The 6,230-nt window shown below is 43.1% G+C and overlaps 1 long non-coding RNA gene across 1 annotated transcript; it reads right to left on the bottom strand.

Annotated features, from left to right (window-relative positions):
• Positions 1-441: 441 nt before the first annotated feature.
• LOC123567701 (uncharacterized) lies at positions 442-2,993 on the bottom strand. Its single transcript, XR_006690808.2, has 3 exons — positions 2,399-2,993; positions 1,108-1,214; positions 442-591 (listed from the first exon to the last, which is right to left on the bottom strand). It is a non-coding gene; the product is annotated as an uncharacterized lncRNA (long non-coding RNA).
• Positions 2,994-6,230: the final 3,237 nt, after the last annotated feature.

Below are 6,230 nucleotides of genomic sequence, written 5' to 3'. Positions count from 1 at the left end.
TCAAAATGTAAGCCCCATGAGAATAGGGATTGTGTTTGTGGGCTCATTTCTGTATCCCCAGAGTGGAGTACGATACAGATGCTCAACAGAGAGTCGAATAAATGGTGCTTTAACTTCAAAAAAATAGAAAAAGAAAAAAGGTGTAATATCACACAGATATGGAAATGTTCAACACATGTTAATTGAATAATCACAGCCACTATCACTCAGCACACCCAGTGGGCCAGGCATCCTGCCAAGACTTTCACAAGCATCACCTCAATTAACCCTCATAGGCTGATACTGATGTCATCTCTGTTTGACAAAGGAGGAATCAGAGTGAGAGAGAGGTTAAGTCACTTGCTAAAGGGTGCACAGTAACAAAGGGCAGAGCTGAGATTTGAACCTACAGAGTGTGGCACACAATGCACATATTTACCTGCAAGGTTCTCCTACCTCTTTCCCTGCTGTAATGATACTCCAGTTGTAGAGCTCTTCACAGCACCTGGATGAAGGCTTCTCCCCCTCCAAAGGCATGAAGTGAAGAATCACTGGGGATTTCATGAACCGGATGGCGTTCATTCATTCAACCAGTTATTTCTAAAGCACCTACTATGTGCCAGGCACAAGGAAAGAGTGGTAAATAAGACAGACACTGTTCCTGCCCTCCCCAAGCTTACAGTCTAGTAAAAGAGACAGCCACTGAATGAACAAACACGCAAATAGGCACATAATGGGCAGTTGTAAACACTATGAAGACAATGGGGATGGGAGGCACTTGCTTAAATAGGTCAGAGTTAATTTTAAGTGAAGACCTGAAAAATGAGAATTTGACCACTGTGGAGGGAGCAGGACAGAACATTTCCCATCAGACAGTAGGAAATGTTGAATGCTATTCTAGATACAGTGGGAAGCCACTGGCAGGGGGGTGATATGGTTTGGCTGTGTCCCCACCCAAATTTCATCTTGAATTGTCGCTCCCATAATCCCCCCATGTCATGGGAAGGACCCAGTGGGAGGTAATTGAATCATGGCGGTGGGTTTTCCCATGCCCTTCTCATGATAGTGAATAAGTCTCACGAGATCTGATGGTTATAATGGGCAGTTCCCCTGCACACGCTCTCTTACCTGCTGCCATGTAAGATATGACTTGGCTTCTCCTTGGTCTTTTGCCATGATTGTGAGGCCTCCCCAGCCATGTGGAATTGTGAGTCCACTAAACTGCCAGCAGTTGCCTGTGAGACAGAAAAGTGCCTAGAGGAGCCCCTGACCACCTGGCTCTGAGACTGCTGCCTAGAGCCATATGTCCTCACCAATATCCAGCAAATGCTGCAGTTCTGTACATCCGGTTCATCCAGTTCATCTCAGCCCAGATTAAGGAAACCTCAACCACAACCAAAACACATCCAGGGTAGAAAAGGAATTAGGATGTCACCAGGTACCCCCAAAAGTGACAGGGAAAAGAATACAGGCCTAAAATATCCACTGAGAACAACCTTGCTCTGTTTAAGCGGCTCTCCTCTCATTCTCTGCCTCATTTAACTCTTTCACATATGTTATCTCATTCTATCGTCAAGAGGATGCAGGTAGGTGCGTATCATTCTACCCATTCCCACAGATGGGTAAACTGAGGCTTAGCAAAGTGAACTGACCTGCCAGCTCAGAGCCAGGTTCTGAAGACAGGGCCCTCTCAGCCCAAGTCCAACAGCACTTCTATCACCACTCAATGGCTTGCTGTGAAAACCTTCTTAGAAGCTTGCTTTTTATCGATTTTGTTCTATGTGCATTTTTACCATCTCATTATCAGCCAAGAGCTGGTGGGGGAGGAAGGTGAAGGAGAGTGGGAAGAGCAAGGAGGCTTAAACGCATCAAGGGCATGATCCTGAGAAACTGATTTGAATTGAATAGAAATTGGTTTCCCGTTATCTTTGCAGCTACAACATTTGCAATTTAGGTCCTGACACCAAACACTGCCACTGTTTTTCTGGTCAAATCTCCTTCCTAGGAAGATAACCATTTAAAAAATTCTCTGTAACCTATCAGGCAGACTAAGTTCCTCTGAAAGACACATACTGCTGCCCAAGTCCACACAAAATTCCAACCCCAATATGTAAAGTACCACCACATTTACATGGGGTGAGGAAGTAAGATAAATTCACAAAGCCTTGTATTGAGCCAAAAAGAAACAGAAACAGGAGACCTGAATCCATGCCTCCCCACCCACACCCTTGCTGCGGGACTCTGCCCCTAATCACAGCCCCTGCTGTCCTGTGTGCCTTAAGAATGATATTCAGCCATTACAAATACAACCATACTGCAGGCTCAAATACTGAAATCCTTCGAACACATTGATATATTCCCTCCCTGAGTGTCCTTAAGAAGCTCCATCAAAAACAATAAAATGTGTCATCTCACCCACCAAAGCCCATATGCAAAGAGGGTTTCAGGTCCAGTTGATTCAGCTGCTCCAAAGGACCCAGGCTGGTTGGTTGGTTGGTTGGTTGGTTGGTTGGTTGTTTTGAGACAGAGTCTTACTCTGTCACCCAGGCTGGAACGCAGTGGCACGATCTTGGCTCACTGCAACCTCCACCTCCCAGGTTCAAACAATTCTTATGCCTCAGCCTCCAGAGTAGCTGGGATGACAGGCATGTGCCACTATGCCTGGCTAATTTTTGTATTTTGAGTAGAGACGGGGGGTTTGCCATGTTGGCCAGTCTGGTCTCAAACTCCTGACCTCAGGTGATCCACCTGCCTCCGCCTCCAAAAGTGCTGGGATTATAAGCATGAGCCACTGCACCCAGCCAGAACCCATGTTCTTGCTGTTTCTCTGCTCTGCCATCCACGGTTCAGACTTCACTCTGAGTCTGATTTTCAGCACGGTCGTATGGATGTCAGTGGCATTTGCTGCTAATGCTTTCCTGTTTCAATCTAAGTCTAAGAGAACCTCTCCCGAAATAACAGACACGGAGCCCTTTCCATTAGTCTATTTAAGCCAGCTAGAGTCTTGTCACTATGTCTGAATCATTAACAGTCACCAGGGACATGCCCCACCCAGGGATAGTTAGCAATGCCTGGAGACATTATTGTTTGTAGCAACTGGGAGAGAAGGAAGTGGGTGCTACTGGCCTCTAGTGCAGAGAGGCCAGGGATGCTGTTAAATATACTACAATGCACAGGACAGCCCCACCATGAAGAATTATCCTGTCCAAAATGTAATACTGAGCTTGAGAAACCTTAGCTTAGATTAACCTACAATGGGGTTAGCAAACTACAGTGCAGAGACCAGATGTAACCCACTGGCCTGTTTTTGTAAATAAAGTGCCACCAGAACACAGCCACACACTCATTTGCAAGTTGTCTATGACTGCTTTCATTGTGATACAGACCATTTGCCTTCACTCCTAAAGCTTAAAATATTTACTCTCTGGTCTTTTTCTGAAAAAGCTTGCTGACCCCTGGCCTAGGTCTACCCTTAAAGCTGGGGTTGGGGAGAATATGTGAATAAAATTAGGGTTCTGTTAGGAAAGAGGAAAAAAATTGGTGTTGGGAAGTAACAAACAGTAAACACGACCAAGAGAAGGTCTACTTCTAAAGACCTCACTGTATCCCATAGCTCTCAGCAGGGACCTTATCAATGAAACTTTACTTCCACTTAGAGGACTTGTACAAAAATTAGGTGGCTAGATAGGAAAAAATAAGTTCTAGTATTCTTTATCACTGTAGGATGACTATAGTGGACAATAAAATATTCATAGTTTCAAAATAGCCAGAAGAAGGATATTGAATGTTCCCAAAGAAATAATAAGTGTTTGAGATGATGGATATGCTAATTACCCTAATCTGATCACTATGTGTTATATGTATCACAACATCACTAGGTACCTACCCCACGAATATGTACAATTATCATTTGTCCATTTAAAAAGGTAAAAAGTTTAATTAAAAGATGGGAAAAATAAACTAGGAATTTAGGCCTTACACAATTTTTAAGTTGCTAGGAGTTGTGAAGCCCCTGACCTTCCACCCAATAATTAAGATTTTTGACTCCTACTCCAAAGAGACAGAAATGATTATCAGAGCAGTGGGTCCTGAGCCCCTGAAAGTCAGGCCTGGTGTTGGCTCTATGGAAGGCCGAAGCCACGCTGAAATCAAGGGAGAGAAAAAAGAAAGAGTACCAAGGCAGTTACTTAGCAGAGAAAATCACAGGATGGAAGGAGAGAGGCACAAAAAACAAGCATCCCCAGAGAGACAAAGAAACATGGCTGCTTGCAATGATTGATCCCATGATGCTTTACAGTTCCCTTATATCTCACAACACCTTTTCAGTAAGTTTTTTTTCCTGAACAAGTCCAAGTGGGTTTCTGTTCCTTGGAACCAAAATATTCCTGAGGAAGATGAGACCCACTGAATCACTGGACACCTTCTGTATTAATCCATTCTCATACATTCTCATATTGCTATAAAGAAGTGCTTGAGAATGAGTAATTTATAAAGAAAAGAAGTTTACTTGGCTCATGGTTCCACAGGACGTACAGGAAGCATGACTGGGGACGCCTCAGGGAACTTACAATCATGGCAGAAGGCGAAGGGGAAGGAGGCACATCTTCACATGGCCAGAACAAAAGGAAGAGAGAGGGAGAGTTGCCTGCCACACACTTTTAAAGCAACCAGATCTCATGAGAATTGTACCATGAGAACAGCACGAAGGGGAAATTTGCCCCCATGATCTAATCATCTCTCACCACACCCCACCTCCAACTTGCGAATTACAGTTTGGCATGAGATTTGGGCAGGGACACAAAAGGAAAGCAAATCGCTCCCTCTCAGGGGCAAGGCAAATATTTGCCCAAAAGGTTGACTGGCTTCTTTTCTCTCCTTTGATCCTAGTCACCCAGGGATTCCCATTCCACTTGGCAGGAGGTTGGGCAGATCCAAAGACCTGACATAACATTTAAGACTTAAAAACTAAAAAAACCTAAGTGGGAAAATAGTACCTGACTTTTTATAAATACTTTTAATAGTAAATATAAATGGTTACCAGACTTGTCAAATATAAGTCAATATCAACTCTCAAAAAGGACTAAGAAGGGAAAAAAACTTCAGTGGAAAAAGAATTCATAGCCATTTCTTTTCAACTTGTGATAATGTTACTTTGATCTTTCTGTTCACTCAGGCCTGGTTTAAGTTATCAGAAGCCCACCACTAAATGCCCTGTTCCTATTACTTCTTTATTTGATATTATAATTGAATGAGAACTGTTATATCCTGGCCAATGTTCCTCATCTGCTGCTTCTCTGGGCAGGGGTTGGGGGATTGTTTTGTTTTGTTTTTTTCCTGGGAGCACCTGAGGCAATATTTAGGAACAAAACCTTCTCTCTGACTTCCTCTGGAATAGATTCTCTTTGTTAAAGCCAGAACCATTCACTTCCTGGAGGCAAATCTGTCCTCTAGGTATTTCTCCGGAGGCCACCATCTGGGTTTCCAAGCTGCCCATAAAGGATGGAGGATGGTAGTGCTGAGTTTCTGCCTCTGCTATTTGCAATCCACCTTCCTCAACCTGCAGCCTTTGGAAAAGGGGCCACCTCTATTTGCACCACAGCTAATAGGGCAGGATCAATCAAATAATGATTCTGAGCTAAACAAACTGATTTCTTCCCAGCCTCGTTGTGCAGAGAGAAAACTGCTAGATGAAGCAAGATCACAGTGAAGTCAAACACTTCATGTGAACATATTCAGGGAACACGCTGCAACTACGTGCTGGGGTCTACAGACAGAGACAGAGAAGGTACAGTCCACACCCCTAAGGAAGCCACAGTCTTAAGCAAGGCTGTCCAATAGAAATATAACACAAGCCACATTTGTAATTTGGAAGTTTTTAGTAACAACATTAAAATAAGTAAAAAGAAACAGGTCAAGATAATTTAATAATGCTTTATTTAACCTGAAATGTCATCATTTCCACATGTAATCAATACCAAAAAAGTATTAATGAGGTATTTTACATTATTTTCCTATTAAGCCTTTGAAATCCAGGATATACTTTACGCTTACAGCCATCTTCATTCAGACCAGTCACATTTCAAGTGTTCAATAGTCATATGTAGCTAGTGGCTACTGTACTGGGCAGCACAGTTTTAGAAGTAGAACAGATGTATACACAATTATAAAACAACATGAAGATACACCTACTATGAACTCACAAAAAATAAATTTAAGAAAAAGAAACAGGGCAAGGTATGGTGGCTCACACC

This window comes from Macaca fascicularis, chromosome 11, assembly GCF_037993035.2.
Source record: "Macaca fascicularis isolate 582-1 chromosome 11, T2T-MFA8v1.1".
NCBI classification, from domain to species: domain Eukaryota; kingdom Metazoa; phylum Chordata; class Mammalia; order Primates; family Cercopithecidae; genus Macaca; species Macaca fascicularis.
This window is presented reverse-complemented; position numbering and strand designations above follow the sequence as displayed.